Raw genomic sequence first — 22230 nt, 5'->3', positions numbered from 1 at the left:
TACGTCTCTGAGTAAGCCTTGGACTGCTTGACTTCTCTACCCTAATATTCAAGTGCGTAAGGGGTATAGCCGGTGCCCAGTTGTGGGCTCAGCAATAGGATAAACCCTAGAGCATCAGTTAAAATGGTATATTTGTTTACTGTGTACTTGTTTCTGTATTTATGTGTATTATTTTATTGTTTTGATTTTAGAAATTGCTTAAGCCAGGTTTCCCTCCTCTCTCCTGCTTCCACTGCTTCCAGTAATGATTCACTGAATTTCCACAGAAATCAAGAACCACGGGCCATAATATTAAGAAAGGGCGATACATTATGGCCGCTTTTATCAGCAGGAAAATGCCGCTAAAACGGCGATAATGGGCTCGATAATATGCCCTTGTGAATTCCCATAGAAGCCCAGGTTAACACCAGAACCTGGGCTTCTATGTGAATTCTCAAGGGCATATTATCAAGCCCATTATCGCCGCTTTAACGGCAGTTTCCTGCCGATAAAAGCGGCGATAATGTATCGCCCTTTCTTGATAATATGGCCCCATATCTGTAACCCTTGCATAGCTGCTGTGTTCACAATTGCCTTGAGTTCTTAAGAAGCAATGTTAAGACATATGTGCATAATTCAAATACCTTTAGGATCGGTCAACGGGTTGCTTATACCAGCTACCAAAATGATTTTAGTGAATTGGTAGGAATCTGTGCGCTGTGGAAGTTTTTATACAGAATTCAATATAAGTGGGGTGAATCCTGAAGTGAAAAGAGTTCTGGAGGCTGAGGTACAAAGACATGTAAGGGAAGAGAAGAGACACTTGTGTGAAATATGTAACCTCAGTAGTGCATTTTTACATTTTGCGGGGTCATGGTTAGAAGTGAGTGGAGCCCATGGGAAACAGTAAATGTGGGTAGTTCTATGTATAAGGTAATTTTTGAGTGAGAGACAGACATTTTGAGGCACTGAGTTTCTGAGGAAGCCTGCTTAAATATTGCATAGACAACCCTTGCCTGACAGATGCACCGGCATCCTGTATCTTGGGTGTCATCCAACCATCATTGTGCACAAGAGCATCCCATGAAAGGAAGGCTGATGGAAAGTCCACTTCATTCACAACTGTGCTAAAAAAGCAACGTGTGTAAAAGGAACACCCGTCGACTCCGTCAACGGATGTACGTTGTTACAACGCATGTTTTTACCACGCCTGCCTATACAACGCAGGTTTTTCAACGCAAGTCGTTACATCGACTTGCGTTGGGGGGTGCTGGATAGTGAATAGTTTAATTTACTATTCCAACTCCAGTCCCCGTGGATAGTAGGGAAGGTGTTGGATAGTAAATTAAACTTGTTGTAATGACTTCGTTGAAAAACCTGCGTTGTAAAGGTACTGCGTGGTAAAAGTTGCGTCGTAAAGGATGTTTCCCCCGTCAACACTTGTTGGAGCCAACTTAAAGAAAGGACACAGAAATCATTGCCAGAAAAATGACTGACAGAATCAAGGACTGGAAAAGTACACGGACAGATACCAGAGACAACACAAGAGCACAGAAGACAAAGCTCAAAACAATGGATATCTGCGGCATAGGGAGCAGAGGCAAGAAACAGAACATTATCAAGGACTTCTACTGTACAGTAGATATAAGACAGGAACAGAACAATGCCAGGGACAACTGTGGGACAGGACACAGAGGCCTGAATCAGAGAAATATCATGCAAACCTGCGGCACAGTGGACAGAGATCAAGGATAGTCTTAAAGCAAGGGCAGGTCCCACATGGAGAGATTCCATGGACAGACTGTCTGCAGGACAGGAATGGGACAGGAGGCAAAGATCAGAAGCACACCAATATCAGGGACAGCTGTGGCACAAGGGGGAGAGGCCAATAAAATGGACAGAAATGTTACAGGGGACAGAGGCCAGGATCAGAAGAATATCAGAGACAGCTGCGGCACAGGGGACAGAGGCCAGGATCAGAACAATACCATGGACAGCTGTGGCACAGGGGACAGAGGCCAGGATCAGAACAATATCAGAGACAGCTGCAGCACAGGGGACAGAGGCCAGGATCAGAACAATATCAGAGACAGCTGCGGCACAGTGGACAGAGACCAGGCTCAGAACAATATCAGAGACAGCTGTGGCACAGTGGACAGAGACCAGGATCAGAACAATATCATGGACAGCTGTGGCACAGGGGACAGAGGCCAAGATCAGAACAAATCAATGAAAGCTGTGACACAGGGGACAGAGGCCAGGATCAGAACAATATCATGGACAGCTGCTGCACAGGGGACAGAGGCCAGGATCAGAACAATATCAGAGACAGCTGTGGCACAGGGGACAGAGGCCGGGATCAAAACAATATCAGAGACAGCTGCGGCGCAGGGGACAGAGGCCAGGATCAGAACAATATCAGAGACAGTTGTGGCACAGGGGACAGAGGCAAAGATCAGAACAATATCAGAGACAGTTGTGGCACAGGGGACAGAGGCAAAGATCAGAACAATATCAGAGACAGTTGTGGCACAGGGGACAGAGGCCAGGATCAGAAGAATATCATGGACAGCTGTGGCACAGGGGACAGAGGCCAGGATGAGAACAATATCATGGACAGCTGTGGCACAGGGGACAGAGGGCAGGATCAGAACAATATCATGGACAGCTGCGGCACAGGGGACAGAGGCCAGGATGAGAACAATATCATGGACAGCTGTGGCACAGGGGACAGAGGGCAGGATCAGAACAATATCATGGACAGTTGTGGCACAGGGGACAGAGGCAAAGATCAGAACAATATCAGAGACAGTTGTGGCACAGGGGACAGAGGCAAAGATCAGAACAATATCAGAGACAGCTGTGGCACAGGGGACAGAGGCCAGGATCAGAACAATATTAGAGACAGCTGTGGCACAGGGGACAGAGGCCAGGATCAGAACAATAGCAGAGACAGCTGTGGCACAGGGAACATAGGCCAGGATCAGAACAATATCAGAGACAGGTGTGGCACAGGGGACAGAGGCCAGAAGAAGAGCAATATCATGGCCAGCTGCGGCACAGGGGACAGAGGACAGGACTAGAACAATATCATGGACAGCTGTGGCACAGGGGACAGAGGCCAGGATCAGAACAATATCAGAGACAGGTGTGGCACATGGGACAGATGCAAGAAGCAGAGCAATATCATGGCCAGCTGTGGCACAGGGGACAGAGGGCAGGATTAGATCTATATCGGAGCCTGCTGCGGCACAAGAGCCAGTGTCAGAGGCAGTTGCAGCACAGTGGACAGAGATATGAAATATAACATTCATTCATAAATCTTTATTTCGGTAATTTGTTACCATAAAAGATAAGTATGCAATTCATAAATTGTTAAAAATATAAAACAGTAAAAACATAGAAGATACATCAGAGTCCAAATGACAGATTCAATAAAGGAGGGAGTCACGTTCCTACTACAGTAAGAATCAGTGTCCAGCCTTAAGACACTGACTTCTCAGAACCCACATTGCTCCTAGGAATTTGGCCACTGCAAAGACAATCTGGTCCGACAAGTCTGTTTTCAACACTCTAAACTTGAGCCGCCCGTTGCAAGCCCTCAGTGAGTGGGATAAAGTGAAAGATGTTATTTGGGTGGCTAGTGGTGACCATGATTTTACTGGTGGTCCCGGCAAGGTGGGTATCTCCCAGAGATCATCCTCTTCGCTTGTTACCCCTTCCAAATGATCCGTAAGGGGCTCGTACTGGATGTTAAAGTCCCCCCCCCCAACTATAAGTGATGGACAGAGGGTGGCAGAGTCGAGGAACAAGGCTAGGCCCTCAATTGTCCCCGAAGTGCCCGTTATCCCAACCGGTCTAGAGTATACATTTATTAGTGCTATACTCATACCAGAAGCCAACTCAGAACAACACATTGAAAGTCCAGTGAATTGGTTTCGATGTTTCTCGCCCTGCATCCAAGATGGGAACCGACCCAGATCAACAAGCCACCAGACGGTCGGCCCTTCCCACCCCATTTTGCCGCAATCTCAAAGGAAGCATACCCTGTGCTGGACTGGTGTTCTCTGGCCCACGTTTCCTGGAACAGACATATGTCATATTCCTCTATAAATTCCACCCACTCTGGTGAATCTAATTTATTGGCCAACCCAGCAATGTTCCAGGAAAGTATCGAAACTGTGCTGGGAGCCCCTGCCTTATCGGTAGTGTTAAAACCCAAGAAACACCTGCTTGTCCTACATTGGCTGTACTTGGGGCAGGACAGTCCCTCTGTTGTCAACGAACATGTTACATGCAGCGCCTCTAGGAGGGGGTTATCCTTATTATTTTGGCCAGCTAGGCCTAAATTGGTTGTTTCATCTTTTATGAGCTCAGTGAGTTTACCCCCCGTGCAGTGTTCAACGACCTCCCCCTGATTGTGCCTATTCTCACCCATGGTTTGGTTACTGTCTCCGTGGAGATGTTGTGCTGGTAGTGAAGCAGGGCACAGCAGAAAATAAAACAAGGAACTGTGGGGGTCTGCCAGGGACAGTGTAAGGGTGAGCCTGTGTGATGGGGATGGGGTAGAGCACGGTGAGGGATAGGACAAAGAACAATGTAAATCTGATAAAGCCGGTGTATTGGTGGCCCTGTGGGATAGTCAATCCACATCCTCTAGACATCCAAATCTGTTGCGGGTAGGTACCCCATTCCACCCGCCGTGTGTGTCTTGCCAGTAATTGGGTAGCCCACCCTGTGCACAATTTCTCCACGGAATCCTATTCCAGTTTCCCCCCGTATTGTATTGAGGACGTGGAGGATAAAAATAAGTTAGTGGTCTAGTTGCAATGGGCGAATTTACTTCGTGGTTGGTCCAAGAATAAATAAAGTGTGCAGTATTGGGGTCCTCGAAAGAGACAATAACACAATCACTTGTAATAGCCTTGTGCGAGGTGCCTATCCAGGGGAGCCGTCGCACCATAAGAATTTTGCTTCTTAGGTGATTGGGTAATGGCCTATTTGCATTGAGCCAATGGATTACCTTATTTTTTAATGATCCAAAGTCTTCCTGCTGTTGGAATGAGATTTCCGGGACCCCCGTGAGCACAACTACATACGGCCTTACGTCTGGGGGAAGATCAACATAACCCCTATAGTGGTTTTTAGAGGGTTTTTGTCTCTGTGGGGTAAAGTGATGGTTGTTACGATCTTTCGCCCTCGGGACTGGCATAACTTTCGGAGCTGGTGCTTGTTGAGCCGGCAGCTCATTTGCGCTTTCCACTACTCTAATGGCGGGAGTGCGTGTAGTGACCTTGTGCCGTGGTTTCGGAATGGGTTTGGCCACCTGAGCTACTGGCGGAGTGGCAGCAGAAATTGATGGGGATTGAGTCGCAACTGGTGGGCTGGTTGGTTTGTTGACAGGTACGGTCAGGGTGGCTAGATTTAGAATACTTTTTTCTGTCTCAAGGAGCTGGGTTTCTATCCGAGCGAGTCTAACTTCCAGAGGAGTTAGACTTTTTTTAGCGTTTCCCACACAATCGTTAGAAATTCCACATCCTTTCCTTCTATCGTGCAGAGTGGTGCCCCGCCATTCTCACTTTCAATTACAAGGTTCTCATGTTCCCCTACCGATACTGCTAGACTATGTTCTAGTACTGGTGGGCAACTATTTACCATAGGAATGAGTGAGTGGGATGGCTGGGCTGGTACTTGGGAGGGTAGCTGAGCCTTTGCAATTTTAGCCTTTTTCCTGGAGTAAGCGGTGGTATTATTGCGCTTTCGTTTATGAATGGAACCCTTTAGGGGGTAGGAGAAGTCATCCCGCTCATAGCCTTGCGCTTAACGGTCAGTAGCGTCTCAGGGGGAGCCCCTTCAGCCCCTGCCGCCCCACCCAGTGATGGACTAAGGATGCGGGGGATGCACATGGAGGCTCCACCTTCGATGCTGGGACTAGAAGGGGTACGACTGGTGGATGGTGGATCACTGCCTGCGTCAAAATAGGAGCTGGACCCATTGGGCGGTCCGGTGTTTTGGCTAATGCAAAGTGACCTAAGGAGGATTTTTTGGCCATGGCCAGCTCCTGAGATAGCCTTCTGGCTGCGTCAAGTTCGGTAGAGACCCTATGCTGCATTTTAGTGATCTCTAGGTCTATGTCAGTATTAGTTCTGGTTATGAAATCGTCGAGTGTTCCATTTTTCAACTTCCCTTTGGCTGCCCTGCTTCTGTACTCACGTGTAGACATTACACCTGATCTTCAGCGAGCACAGCTAATAGGTGAGTTTGCGATAACAAAAATGGAGCCAAGGGATATAGCCCGGACCGGACTCGACCGTACTCGAACGGCCTCAAACGACCCGCTCTTTGCCCGGTCTTCACCCGTGCTTCCGTCCGCGCGCGTCCCGCGTTCGCGTCCGGAGGTGGGGCTAAATAGGAGGAGGAGGGGGCGGAAAGAGGCACCAGGTGCGCGCGATGACCAGGCGCAAGCACCTCTGGGCCTCGCAGTCCCTCTCCGGCTAGCTGGTTATGCGTCCCTCTCCCTCAGCGACAGCGCCAAACCCAGGGATGGAGCACACGGGCTCAGAGTTCAACAAACAATTCCAACGATCAGGGCTGTGTCCAGGTGATCCCAGCGAGTTCTGTGCAGGAAACGACTGCAAGCGGCTCCCGCGGAGCGGGGGCCGCGAGTCGTATTAGAAGCCTTCAGGGAGGAGGGGGCGGGAAGAGGCACCAGGTGCGCGCGATGACCAGGCGCAAGCACCTCTGGGCCTCGCAGTCCCGCTCCCGCTAGCTGGTTATGCGTCCCTCTCCCTCAGCGACAGCGCCAAACCCAGGGATGGAGCACACAGGGCTCAGAGTTCAACAAACATTTCCAACGATCAGGGCTGTGTCCAGGTGATCCCAGCGAGTTCTGTGCAGGAAACGACTGCGAGCGGCACCCCAATAAATATAACAATCTCATGGAGAGCTGTGACATGAGGGACAGAGACTAGAAATACAACAATATCAGGGACTGCTAAACCACTTGGCCAGAGAACAGGGACAATAGCACACCAGAGATAGCTGCGACACAGGGGACAGTGTCAAGGACAATACAGTATCATGGACAGCTGTGGCTCAGGGGACAGAGGCCACGATCAAAAGAATATCTGAGGCAGCTGTGGCACATGAGACAGAGGTCACAACATCATTATCTCAAGAACAGCTGTCACTTGCGATTGGGATTCCGTGTGCAGACTCATCTGTACAGCAGGTACGGAACAGGTGGCAGGGCCTAGAAACAGAACAATGTCAGTGGCATGTATTGCATTCGGGACAGAGGTTAAGGGGCAGCATAGTTCAAGGACTGTTATGACACACGAGAAAGAGCCCAGGGACAGACTAACAGTGGTAGCACAAGGACAGCTGTGACGGTCAGAATAATATCAAAGACAGGCATGGGACAGGAAACAGACACGGACTTACATCATTATAAGTACAGCTCAGAGATTAAAGAGCAGTAACAACACGCAAATATGAAGTCAGTAATTTTTGACGTAATCATGCTCACCTGCAAGCGCCTGGAGGGATGGGTTGGGCGGAGGTCAGAATGCAGAAATGAGATACGCTAATGACGTCCACTTTTGACCTGCTTGGCTCACATCTGCTTCTGAGCTAACTTGCCGTTGGCAGTCTCCAGCCCAATCCATTGCTTTCTTTGAGGACAGCCATGCAACCCCTGCCTCCCATGCGATATCCCTCCCGCCACAGTGGCCTTTGGCCGCATGCCACCGAGTGACTGAACCCGTTCCAGTCCATGGCCTGGAGGGCCCCCTGGACTGAAACCGTATCTGCCGAGACATCCAGGGGCGAAGGGAGTGCTCAACGACAGGCTGAGCTCCACAGACTGCCAGTGGAGAAGGAGTGAGTCACAAACATTTGTCCAGGCACCAAAATCAAATTGGCACTCATTAGTGAAACAGATAGCTAAAACAGTGGACCACACTTGGAAATCAGGCCAGTCTTGAACCTGTAAAGATGCTCTCGATGGGTATTGTGCAAGGTATGGGAGACTACATGCATTTGTTGCAGGTACTGATATTGGCAATATCAGGAAAATCAACAATAAAAATCGGCCCACTTGTCTATAAAATAGGCCTACAAACTGCTAAAAAAACATCCCATGCACTGATCGGTCAGACCAGCCCACCAGGCACTGCCAGAGTGACCTTTCATTGGCCAGTTCAACCCTGGATCTCTGAGGAGACTCAGGGCAGGAGGAAAGACCCAGAAACGGCCTGTGCTCCACATAGGAAAACCCAAGCACAGGGAATGTTGCAATCGTAATGTGAAGAATAAACTGATTGAGGTAGAGCACAGGAGTTAGTGGCAGGGAGAAGAGGGAGGGCGGGATAAAAAAAAATGGGCAGAGAGTATATAATGTAAATAGAGATGATTCGAGAAAGGGTGAGTGGGAAAGGAACAGAGAGAGAGAAAAAAGGGTAAACAAGACGAGATGCGAAATATATTTACAGGAGAAACAAAAAGACGTGATATCGGAAGGAATAGAGAGGTGCTACGAAGAAAAGAGAAGCGAGGTCAAGCCGGCAGTTAGAAGATGTGAAAGCAGAGGGACATTTCTTATATGGTGGAGAAAATAGAGGAGAGAGGTGGAGCATAATATTGAAAATCGTATCCCAGATGTGAAAAGAGAGAAAACTGTACTCAGGAGAAAGTGAGAGAGATACGATAGAGCGGGTGAGAAAAATGAGGAACAGGCAGTCGTTTATTCATATTTCTACGCATTTTAGCATTACACGTGCTCCGTTAAAACCACCTTCATCCATGCAACGTATTAGTGCAAAACACTAAGGCCATCGTAGGGCAGAAATGGGGAACTCCCCCAAACTTGGTGGGTTTCCTGATATCCTAACTCGAGGCTCCTGCACCTGATTAACCCCTTTGGTGTATGACAGCAGAGCCTCAACTAAATACACCATCGGCGACCCCTTACTGGCAACCTGTCCGCCAGAAGACAAGTGGCTAAAGAGTTTCAGGAAATCTGACTCTGCTTCTAACTGCTTAACACCGTCCTGAGTAAGAATATAGCGGCAATATCACTCATAACCTAAAAGCGTGTTAGGGGCATTGCTTTTTTTTTTAATTTTCAGCAAGACATTCCCGATTTGGGGGCGGCACTCAAAAACAAAATGCCATCAGGCTACAGTGACAACTTTGCCAAAAAGTGATCCTGCTGTGCCAGCAAAAAATGCTCAGATAAAATGACAGGAAAACGTATGTTTCGCAGACAATGCACCACCTGGTTGGCTGAGATGGGACCTCCGCTGGCTAAGAGCTTTGGCTGCCTATCATACAAAGTGTTAACATGGCCTACATTTGGAGTGTATACTGATTTGTATACTGATTGGTAACATGTTTACCATGACCAGATAATACCGTCACATTTTCCCAGCCACTAAACAGTGAGAAGATGAAGAGAGAGAGAAGCAGACAGTAGAAAGTGAGTGACAGTACAAAAGATGCATGTTACAGCTGCAACCCAACTCTGGTGACCAATCATTACAATGATTACTTGCCACTGAATTGACTTACCATTGCTTTGATAGCGATGACGGGTAATTCTAAACCCAGACTTCAATTCTGGCCCAAGAGCCATGTTGATGTGATATTAAGGTTGATGTCATGGTCTGTTGATGGGAGGAACATGGTCTATGAAATGGTCAGGTTTATACAATGGCCAACCAAAGCGTTGGTTATCTTTGACGTTCAGGTCACGTTGATACAATGCGCTGACTGAAGCAATGGTCAGTGGATGTGATGTTCATGGTTGGTGTAATGGTTGTGGTTGGTGTAATGGTTGTGATTGGTGTAATTGGTAGTTGATGTAAGGTCATGGTCAATGCAATGGTTAGACAAGAAGAATGCGGAAACACAAATTGTCTTTGTCTAGAATGTGTATCACTTCATCCACTATTTATAGCATACCAGTCTCTATTGTGAAACCAGGTCTGAACCCCAATTGTAGACTTCCAAAGGCAGTGCTTAAGTTGTGCTGGTGGTTGCCAGTGGGGTCGACCAGCACTCCTTTTTTGGGACCAGCACTTATTTTCCTCAACAGACATTTACTGAGAGCAAGAGATGGAAAACAAACACAGTGGAAATACGGAGGAAGAGAAAGAAAACAAAACATAATTTATGGAAAAGGCATCTTTTGGGGAATCTGCAAGAGTGTGATAATATGGGCGGGGAGTGTCTGATATTTGATGGAAGAGGACAGAGGAACTAAGACTCAGAATGGACTAAATATGAGTGAGGAAATGACAGTTCATTTAGGAGACTAGAAAAAACGGGGTCTAGAATGATTTTGTATTTAACGTATTGAATATTATCTGTAAAATTGTCTATGATTGTGGGTCACATTTTTATTAATTAGATTTTTTGGTACATTCAGTAGGACTTGCCGATACACGGCTGAATCATTAGTGTGCAAGATAACTTTAGCTGATACACAGCATGAATGAGTATGAAAACATTAAGTCGTTTTCATTTAATAACCGGCTCAAAGTTTAAAGTTGCTTTGTTAGTCTGGTGGGTGAATATTGATTAAAACGAGTGATTTACCTGAAAATCATGTTACTATTACCATCGAGGTAAATCGATAAAGTTGTTTTGTACAGCGCTAAGATGGCCGCCACTGAATGAACTTTTTAGTCCTTTTATGACTTTTATGATGGTTGTAATCATGTGACCGCTAGTTTGCCAAACTTTAAAAAGGGTATGCTTCAATGCGTTTAATTGATGAAATACTAGACTAAGCCATAGGCGAAACGCGTCGTTGTTCATGTTCTGTGCCCAAAATGATGAAAATAAGTTCAAGTTCAAGTTCGAGCATTTATATAGCGCACTACTCACCCAGAGGGTCCCAAGGCGCTAGAGGGAGGGGTTCATTATTTGTCGAATAGCCAGGTTTTCAGTTCTTTTCTGAAGGAGATGTGGTTCTGAGTAAGGCGGAGGTGGGCGGGGAGTGAGTTCCAGGTCTTGGCAGCCAGGAAGGAGAAGGATCTGCCACCCATGGTGGATTTTCGGATGCGCGGGACTGCGGCGAGGGCTTGATTGGCTGATCTTAGTTGGCGGGTGGGTTTGTTGAAGGACAGTCGAGTGTTGAGGCATTCGGGTCCTAGGTTATGAAGGGCCTTGTGTGCGTGGGTGAGAAGGCGGAAAGTAATTCTTTTGTTGATGTGAAGCCAGTGGAGGTCTTTTAGGTGTCCGGTGATGTGATCTTGGCGCGGGATGTCTAAAATGAGTCTCGCTGATGCGTTTTGGATGCGCTGGAGTTTTTTCTGTAATTTTGTTGTAATTCCGGTGTAAAGTGTGTTGCCATAATCCAGACGACTCGTGATCAGTGCATGGGTGACAGTCTTTCTTGTTTCGAGGGGGATCCAGCGGAAGATCTTTTTGAGAGTGCGAAGGACGTTGAAGCAGGAGGACGAGACGGCGTTGACTTGTCTGGACATTGAGAGGGAGGAGTCTAGAATGAAGCCAAGGTTACGTGCATGGTCTGTGGGTGTGGGTGCTGTGCCTAGAGCGGAAGGCCACCAAGAGTCGTCCCAAGCTGAGGGGGAGGATCCTAAGATGAGCACCTCCGTTTTGTCTGAGTTGAGATTTAGGCGGCTCTGTTTCATCCATTTGGCTACTTCTTTCATGCCTTTGTGTAGATTGGTTTTGGCAGTGTTGGGGTCTTTGGTGAGAGAAAGGATTAGCTGGGTGTCGTCGGCGTAAGAGATGATGTTGAGGTTGTGTTGACGCGCGATAGAGGCGAGAGGACTCAGGTAGACGTTGAAGAGGGTGGGACTGAGTGAGGATCCTTGAGGTATGCCGCAGATGACTTCGGTGGTCTTTGAGTAGAATGGGGGAAGTCGGACTCTCTGAGTTCTTCCAGCTAGGAACGAGATGATCCAGTTCAAGGCTTTTCCTTGTATGCCGATGTTGCTGAGGCTTTTGTATAAGGGTGCTGTGGCAGACTGTGTCGAAAGCGGCGGAAAGGTCTAGTAGGATGAGGGCCACTGTTTCTCCGTTGTCCAGGAGTGCTCGGATTGCATCGGTTGCTGCAATGAGGGCGGTTTCGGTGCTGTGTTTGCCTCTAAATCCAGATTGAGATGGATCAAGGGAATTGTTGGATTCAAGAAAGGCGGCGAGCTGGCTGTTGACGGCTTTCTCGATGACTTTGGCCGGGAAAGGGAGGAGGGATATGGGACGGTAGTTTTTCAGTTCTGAAGGGTCTGCTGTGGGTTTTTTCAGAAGGGCGCTGAGTTCGGCGTGTTTCCAGATTTCTGGGAAGGTGGCAGAGTTGAAAGAGCAGTTGATGACATCGCGGAGTTGGGGTGCGATGATGGAGTCAGCTTTGTTGAAGATGTGGTGGGGGCAGGGGTCAGAAGGCGAGCCAGAGTGGATTGAGTTCATGAGGCGAATGGTGTCTTCAGTGGTTATTGGGTTCCAGGCACTGAGGTTGTTAGTTGTAGGAGTGCACTCTGAAGGGGGTGGGGCGAGTTGATCACTGGGAGTATTCTTGAAGCTGTTGTGGATGTCGGCAATTTTGTTGTAGAAGAAGGAGGATAGTGCGTCGCAGAGATCTTGGGAGGGAGTGATGTCGTTGGATGCTGCGGTGGGGTTAGTGAATTCTTTGACGATATTGAAGAGTTCCTTGCTGTTATGAGAATTGTTGTCGAGACGGTCCTCGAATGCTGATTTCTTGGCGGATCGAATCAGTTGGTGGTGATTGCGAGTGGCTGTCTTGAGGGAGGCCATGTTGTCTGAGGTTGGGTTTTTTCTCCAATTCTTCTCCATGGTGCAGCATAGCTTCTTGGATTTTTTAAGTTCCTCATTGAACCAAGGGGCCTTTTTGCTGGCTGATTTCAGCTGGTGCTTTTTCAGGGGTGCTAATTCGTCTGCACTGTGGGTAATCCATTGCCTGAGGTTGGTGGCCGCTTGGTCTGGGTCCATTGATGGGGTGGGAGGGTTATGGTTGAGTGATGTGAGGAGTTGGTCAGTGGTGATTTTGCTCCAGTTTCTCCGGGGAATGGGTTGTGGGCGGTTGTGGGTAAGGGTGGATATATAGCTGAAGTGAACACAGCTGTGATCTGTCCAGTGGAGAACTGTAGTGCGATCGAAAGAGATGTGCTTGCTGGAGGTGAAGATAGGGTCAAGCGTGTGTCCGGCTGTGTGAGTGGGGGTGTCAACAAGTTGTCTGAGTCCAAGATTGGCCATGTTGTCCAGAAGGGTGGTGGTGTTGCTGTCGAGTGTGTTTTCGAGGTGGTAGTTGAGGTCTCCTAGAAGTATGCAGTTCTCGGAGGCGAGGGCGTGCGGGCTGACGAAGTCTGTGATGTTGTCGCTGAATTGAGTGCGGGTGCCTGGAGGCCTGTAAATGAGGGTGCCTCTAAGGGTGGTCCTGGGGTCGGTGTGGATCTGGAAGTGGAGATGTTCGGCGGTTGCAAGATTGTTGTCGGAGCTGGTTGTGATTTTGATGGTGTTTCTGTGGACGACAGCGATGCCTCCTCCAGTTTGATTGGTGCGATCTTTTCGAATAATCTTGTAAGTGTCCGGTATGGCTATGGCGATGTCGGGAGCAGAAGATGCGTTCATCCAAGTTTCAGTAAGGAATGCGATGTCAGGTGACGCAGTGTCGATTTGGTCCCAGAGTTCTGCGCTGTTTGAAGGTGCGGGTTGAGCGAGGATATATATATATATATATATATATGTATATATATTCCTATACTTTTCCTTTAGAAAGCTAGTAAATTGACTATAACTTTCCTTTAGGGGACCCCATCTTGATAATTGTTCACTTGTCGGCCACTACGTACACCACTGATTCTTCTCTATATAACAGCCTGGTCCTAGCAGCTATGAACAGGAGAACTCTCTTTACATTGTCTAACATACCTCTAACCCTACCCTATTCTGCAGTCTCTCTGCTCTCATCAAGATGTGCATCTCGGAGCTCACAGGTAACTCAACCCCTCTCATTCAAACTACAGGTACAAATACTTTTTCATTAAAACCATGGCTACGAGTCACCACAGGACTCCACCAGGATTTGGTACTTGGCTAAAATGCATATTATTTCAAGTTAAATCTATCCCATTCCACCGAACTCTTTTTCATCACAAAATATTAATTCTTCCACATACCGTATTTTCCGGCGTATAAGACAACTTTTTAACCGCTTAAAATGTTCTGGAAAGTTGGGGGTCGTCTTATACGCCGGGTACCAAACTTTACGGTATGTGTTCATGCGTTTTTACATAGTGCGGACTTCACCCGAAGGTGTCAGACTGCTTCTCAATAGAAAATGGTGCATTACAGGAGGAATAAGTGGCATGTGTGCAAGTAGAGGTACGGTATAATATTGAAATAAATGGAGGGCACTCAAACACAAGAACTAATGTTACGTAGGTGATGGTGGCACTGTGGAAGCACTGTGCAAGTATCGATAGCAAATAAAAAGTAATAGGCAAATAGAACAAATGGCGCCGTGAATGACCAAAATTGCTATGCAGGACTGCGTTGGAAGTGGGGGTAGTCTTATACGGCGAGTATAGCATGAAACCTACATTTTATCATGAAAAGTAGGGGGTCGTCTTATACGCCGAGTCGTCTTATACGCCGGAAAATACGGTAGTTTATCATGTGATAGCCTAATCCGGATCACTGACATAATATCAATACATACAATACCAATTCTAAAACAACTATCACAAACAAGCAAAAAGATATAAGAAAGTATATATATATATATGTTTTTTAATGTATGTGTACAAATATACATACATTGATAAAAACTATAGGCTCACCCAAATAGTGAGTATAAATAAACCTAATGACATCCGCCTCTACAAACCACCAACAAATTATCATTTAAAATGAAGCTGAATTTGTTTTTTTATCCAACAGAAAAGAAAGCACCTGCTCCACATTAGAACCCCTCAACTGAAAAGCTGCAAAACAGTGTGGAACATCTAAGCAGAACATATAGGTAAGTACACAAAATAGAAGTAGTTACACAATTTTACATGCAAATAACAATTGTACAAATGTTAAAATATTGTACATATTTATATTATTACACTACTTTCAGATACAATGGCAAAGGCAGTAAAATGCATAGCATCTCATAAACTAAAGCTGTTACTAAATCAAATGAACTACACCTATAGCCAATAAAGGCCATTGAAAATGTACATTGTAAGTGTACAACATATTGTTCTAATGCATGCTATTTAAGGACATCTACACAAGATGATGTTGTAATTCATGTAAGAGAGAACAACCACCTCCTAAATGTAATAGAGATAGAAGTAATGTAGAGATTGCAGGATAAGACAGTAAAGCACTAGCTCCCTGGAACATACAACAACATTTCTTAAAGATATACTGCATAAAGCCTCCGAATACATCACAGGCCATCTTCTGCCTATATTCACTTCAACATTTTTAATGGCACAAGCGAAAAAAGCCACCAGTGATACTCCCCCTGCCCCAAGAAGATACCAAGAAATAGAAATACCTGAACCTCTAACAGTGACACATAATGACATCATACAAACTATTTCTATGACTAAAACAAAGGATTTTACACTAAAATTATAAAATAAAAAAATTACACTGCAACATAAACTAATTTTAAGAAAGTGTTGGGCACACAAAGGGTGTCCTTTACTATTCCCAATCTAACCTCTACCTATTTGGTGAAGGTGTTTGACACTAAGGGGTATTTTATTACACATTTTGCATAACCCTGCACCAGTCAAGACGATGCAGGGTGGCGCAAAACCTACAATTAAATTGTTATCAATCCACGCAAGGCCACAATGCATGGCCCTGCAAGTTTTGAAAAATCTAGTGTTACGCAAGACAGACCAAGTAACTGCCTTGCGTTACACTGCGGAGTAAGGGCCTTACATGGGTGGAACAGTGGTGTTCCTACATATCCACCCATGTATTCTGATGCCCACAGTATTACAACAGCGGTGGTCAGACTGCCATGAGACTGCCAGCACTGCCAGGAGCAAGGATTCCGCTGGGCTGGCGGTCTTTCCCTGGGAAAAATGCCCTGGCAGTGCCACAGCCAGCACTGCTGAACATATTTTGATTTGCCTCACTTCATGGCGGAGGCAACAAAGAAGGACTTTAGGGCCTTATTACATCTTTGGCGGTCCTCCCGTTGGCCACAACACCACCTCACCGTGGGAGGACTGCCAAAGTTGTTCAAACACCGCCTGCCGAATTACGATTGTAACCCATGGAAGGCATGTGCATGGCGGCGCTGCAATGGCAGTGGTGTGTTAGGCTCATTCGAGAGCCTTAAATGCAGACCACTACAGTGACAGCACCATCTGCAAGTTCCTGCATTGTACGGAATCCAACATGTGGTGCATGCCACACCATGCAGGAACTGGGGTGCATAAATACAGGGGAGCTTAACATGTGCCCTCCTGATTGCTCCCACAGGCCCTATATATATATGTATATGTATATACATTATTACAACTAAAAATTCAAATCTCAACAATTTCATAACTAATAAATCATTTACTAAATACACAAATAAAAAAAATAATAACCATATAGAAACAAACACACTAGAATAAATTATATATACATTTCTTTACAAACAATATTAAATACAAAAATATTTTCTACTTCGATAGTTTTTACAACGATATTCAAAACAACACTAAAATGAAATTTTTACCTTAAATATTCCTATCAATGACATTTTTGATGACCCCGATATTCTGACATGATATTTTTGAATCACAATATTTTCTCCCAATATTTTGTGCAAACACTCTTAGTACCTGGAGATTACACAAATACCCCACAAGCTAAAGGGCGTCTAGCTATCATCCAAAGAAGAAAAACAGGAGTTGCAAAGCACACTACTCTCCATCATTGACCCCATGTAGACTTCTTTCTGTAATCTAATCATAATGAAACTATTTGCTTCACCATCATGTACCACACCATAGAGCTCTTCAGTGAACTTATAACTTCCATGTTGACTCAATACTTAGGGGCTGATTACGAGTTTGGTAGTTCAACCGCTTGACCACTGAGGCCCTGGTCTCTAGAAGACTGCTGCACTGGCAGTCTTCTGATTGCCATATTATGAGTTGATTGTGGTGCCGATGATCTGCCACCAGCGGTCTTGCGTAGAAGACATGCTTTGGTTCACTGAGTAAACCTGTAGCCAATGTTGCCACGCTGCAGCGCTATACTGTCAGGCGCACACAGTTGCCATGCACCATGCCCTGCATGGCACACAATGCTCACACGATAGTGCAGGCTTAGGGGGGGCACAATATGTGACACAGTTTTGACTGGGGTACAATGCCCGGGGGGAGTATTTAAGTCCCCCTCATTCCTTTCTGCATGCCTTTTCATGGTGGGATCCCTGCCATCCAGAGACTCCACAATGCCACCTCACTGTGGGAGGACTGCCAAAGTTGTTCAAACACCGCCTGCCAGATTACGATTGTAACCCATGGAAGGCATGTGCATGGCGGTGCTGCAATGGCAGTGGTGTGTTAGGCTCATTCGAGAGCCTTACATGCAGACCATTACAGTGACAGCACCATCTGCAAGTTCCTGCATTGTGCGGAATCCAACATGTGGTGCATGCCACACCATGTAGGAACTGGGGTGCATAAATACAGGGGGGCATATTATGTGCCCTCCTGATTGCTCCCACAGGCCCTCGAGCACTTTGTTGCCTCTCCGCCACGCTTTTCATTACAGTCGAGCGGCCATGAAAAGGGTGGCAGTGAGGAAACTCAAAATATGCTTAGTGGTGCAAGCTCCGGCACCACCAGCAAATTCTTCCCAGGGAAGGACCACCGTCCCAGCGAAATCCTTTGTCCCGGCAGTGCCAGGGTCTTGTGGCGACCCGACAACTGCAGTTGTAATACTGTGGGCAGTCTTGCAGTGCGGCGGTCGATGAACCACCACCACAACTCAGCCATAGTCATAATAAGGCCATTAGAAAGAGGCAAATGCCTCTGAGGGTTGTTTTTGTGTGGATATTGTCCCTTCCTGCACAAAAACAATCCTGACTCCAATGCAGGCACCCTGGCACCATGTTGCAAAGGTTCCTGTGCTGGGGATAAGCAGCACATAGTGGGCCAGCACAGGCAAATTGCAGGAATGCGCAGTATAATGTTAAATGCGGCGCATTCCTGCCAGTTCATGCTTGCTGCACTGCCCTCCACGAAAGTTTGCTAAATATGCCTCTTAAAAGGTAACATTTATTACTCCCAATCTAATCTATACCAAATTGAAGAAGGTTGGACACTAAAGGTGTGAAAAATGCTATTTCCACTCAATCTAAACCACTTAGGGGACAGTGTTGTACACTAAATGGGTGAAATATTCTATACCCAGTCCTTTCTAAACACATTTAGAGAAAGTGCTGGACCCTAGAAGGGTGTCACTTACTATTCACACTCCAGCCTATATCAATTTGGGAAAGGTGTTGGACACTAAAAGAATACCATTTACTATTCCCACAATCGAAACCAACTTGGGAAAGGTGTTGGGCACTAAAGAGGTGCCATTTACTATTGCCACTTCAATCTAAATGAATTTTGGAGAAGACACTGGGCACTAAAAGGGTGTCCTTTAGTTTTCCAACACCAACCTATACCAATTTATGGAGGGTATATGACACTAAAAGGTTGACATTTACTACTCCCACTCAAACCTAACCATACTGGGGGAAGGTGTTGGACACTAAAGGAGCTATATTTACTATTCCCACTCCAATCTAACCATACTGGGAGAAGGTGTTGGAGACTAAGAGGGTGACATTTACTAACCATTTTGGGGGAAAGTGTTGATCACAACATTTTTAAATAATGTTTATAATATTCCTATTTTTTACATTTAATACTATTAATATATATTTTAAATATTTAAAAAATAAAATCTATTCCTAATACTCATGTCGCTAAGTAAATAAAAACATATATTAATTTGCTAATCATTAAAATAATTACCATAAAATGTACTTTAAATTATACATTTTATAAAAATATCCCCACCCTTATCCTCTAAAAACTCAATATGCCACTACTAAAAAAAGAGTATAAAATCATTATTTATATACATTATTACAACTAAAAATTCAAATAACAATTTCATAACTAATAAATCATCTTACTAAATACACAAATTAAAAAAAGTAACCATAAAGAAACAAACACACTAGAATAAATTATATATACATTTCTTTACAAAAAATGTTACATACAAAAATATTTTCTACTTCGATAGTTTTTACAACTGTATTCAAAACAACACTAAAATTACATTTTTACCTTAAATATTCCTGTCAATTAAATTTTTGATGTCCCTGATTTTCTGACAAGATATTTTTGAATCACAATATTTTCTCCTAATATTTTGTGCTAACACTCTTAGTACCTGAGGATTACCCAAAGACCCCACAAGCTACAGGGCATCTAGCTATCATCCAAGGAAGAAAAACAGGAGTTGCAAAGCACACTACTCTCCATCATTGACCCCATATATACTTTTGTCTGTAATCTAATCATAAAGAAACTATTTGCTTCACCATCCTGTACCACACCATAGGGCTCTTCAGTGAACTTATAACTTCCATGTTAACTCAATACTTAGGGGCTGATTACGAGTTTGGTGGTTCAACCGCTCGACCACTGAGGCCGTGGTCTCTAGAAGACGGCTGCACTGGCAGTCTTCCGACTGCCATATTATGAGTTGATTGTGGTGCCGATGATCTGCCACCAGCTGTCTTGCATAAAAGACATGCTTTGGTTCACTGAGTAAACCTGTAGCCAATGTTGCCACGCTGCAGCGCTATACTGTCAGGCGCACACAGTTGCCATGCACCATGCCCTGCATGGCACACAATGCTCACACGATAGTGCAGGCATAGGGGGGGCACAATATGTGCCACAGTTTTGACTGGGGTACAATGCCCTCGGGGAGTGTTTAAGTCCCCCTCATTCCTTTCTGCATGCCTTTTCATGTTGGTATCCCTGCCATCCAAAGACTGTCAGAAAGCTAACTTGTAATATGCACAGCAGAGCTGAGATTGGCACCGCCTCCATTCCTTACCGCTTTACACACTGCTGCCACCACAGGATCCAGGATTCTGGTGGTGGTGGCGGTTTTGTATCAGGCTAATCACTGTCAGATCACCGCACTCGAAATACGGCTGTTGGACTGCCGTAGTCGCAGCGGTCGGACTGCCACAGTTGGTCTGGCAGTGACGGGACCGCCAAACCTGTAATCAGGTCTTTAATCAGCATTATCCTAGGTAACCTTACTGTACTGTGGAACATCAACAAAACAGCAGCTCATAATTAGGGGTCTATTAGGATCACTGGCGGATCGCTCCACCGTGCCAGCAGTGGCGATCCATCCGCCAATTGACCCAGTTTCACCCCCCACCATATTAGTATGTCGAGGGGCACTGCGGTGGATGGAAAGACTGTCTGCCACTTTCCTGTCGGTCAGATTGCCGGCCAGGCGGAAAAGGCACAGGATATGTGGCAGTGCCATCCATAGTAGGATGCTTGCCTTTCCATGGCGGAGACTGCGCCATGGAAAGGCATGCGGGAAATCACTGTGGGGGCGCATTGCAGGTGCCCAGGGGGTGGGGGTGTGGGTGACTGCACTGGGGTGTACCCATGTTACCCCCATAATTTCCATGCACAAGGTGGCAGGCACAGCGCAGTGCATGTCACGTTGTGCATGGCAATGCACAACATGGGTCTTGGATTCCCTCCATTACGGTCGCTCCCACAGCGTTCCTCTCGCAAAATCGAAAGCCTCCTCCTCGCTGCCTGCATTATCTGCCCTGATACCTGCTGCCTGCCGCCCTTTCACAGCGCATAGCTGACTGAACAACAATTGGTATCGTTTTGCGTGCGCACTGCTTGTATCAATTAACGCTTTAAGGCTGAGCGCCTGCCATCGTCTACCCTCGCATTGTTTAATTATATTTCACTGTTTAATTATATTTAGGGAACGTAATATCTGTTTTGAGTGAGTGTAAATCTGGCAGTGCCCCAGTTTTGTTTTATCCCCGGGCGGCCATTTAAGATTGTTTGTTTGTATTTTCCCCGTGTCTCCTCCCAGACCCCGCCTCCCAGCTGACCCTCCCACACACTGTTACTCTACACTCGCCCGTCCTCTCTTTCCCTGTGACCGTCTGGATTCCCTCCATTACGGTCGCTCCCACAGCGTTCCTCTCGCAAAATCGAAAGCCTCCTCCTCGCTGCCTGCATTATCTGCCCTGATACCTGCTGCCTGCCGCCCTTTCACAGCGCATAGCTGACTGAACAACAATTGGTATCGTTTTGCGTGCGCACTGCTTGTATCAATTAACGCTTTAAGGCTGAGCGCCTGCCATCGTCTACCCTCGCATTGTTTAATTATATTTCACTGTTTAATTATATTTTGGGAACGTAATATCTGTTTTGAGTGAGTGTAAATCCGGCAGTGCCCCAGTTTCGTTTTATCCCCGGGCGGCCATTTAAGATTGTTTGTTTGTATTTTCCCCGTGTCTCCTCCCAGACCCCGCCTCCCAGCTGACCCTCCCACGCTCCGCCCCCTCCACTCTCCATTTATGGACAGATGGTCCCACGCGCAGCGTCCACGCGCTACGTACACGCCGAAGGTGCGCCAAAGGTAAGCCCGTCTACGCCCGTCCGCGCCTGGACCGCGCCCAGCGCCAGACCCCCTGCCCCTCGCGCTCCCCAGCCCTCCCGCGTTACCTACGATGCCGCCACCCTCCTAGCCCTTAACCCCGGTCGCGCCCCCAACTGCGTCCAAGCCGCTCCTGGACGCACCCATGGACCGTTCTCCTGCCTCTCCTGCGAATTTAGCGGCACCGACAACATCTCCGCTACGACCACAACACAGATTCCCGACCCCAACCACCTAGAATGCATCCTTCTCAACACCCGTTCGGTCCACAGGCACGCCATTGACCTCTGGAACCTCCTAGACACCATCTCTCCTGACGTCGCCTTCCTAACGGAAACATGGATGAACGCCTCCTCCGCCCCTGACATCGCCATCGCTATCCCTGATAACTATAAGATCACACGCAAGGACCGCACCGTCCATACAGGAGGAGGAATCGCTATCATCCATAAGAAATCCATCCGCATCTCTACCAGCTCCGACGCCAACCTCGCTAATTCCGAACACCTTCACTTCCAGATC

The 22230-nt window shown here is 46.6% G+C and overlaps 1 protein-coding gene across 1 annotated transcript in view; it reads left to right on the top strand.

Moving 5' to 3' along the window:
- The window catches only part of LOC147733087 (uromodulin-like), a 341372-nt gene that overhangs the window by 20773 nt on the left and 298369 nt on the right, over positions 1 to 22230 (top strand). The window contains exon 2 of the mRNA XM_086958926.1: positions 14908 to 14989. The gene's annotated coding sequence lies outside the window, so the exon portion shown is untranslated. The remainder of the gene's footprint in view (positions 1 to 14907; positions 14990 to 22230) is intronic.

Source organism: Lissotriton vulgaris, chromosome 2_1, assembly GCF_964263255.1.
Source record: "Lissotriton vulgaris chromosome 2_1, aLisVul1.2, whole genome shotgun sequence".
In the NCBI taxonomy this organism is placed as follows: Eukaryota; Metazoa; Chordata; class Amphibia; order Caudata; family Salamandridae; genus Lissotriton; species Lissotriton vulgaris.
This window is presented reverse-complemented; position numbering and strand designations above follow the sequence as displayed.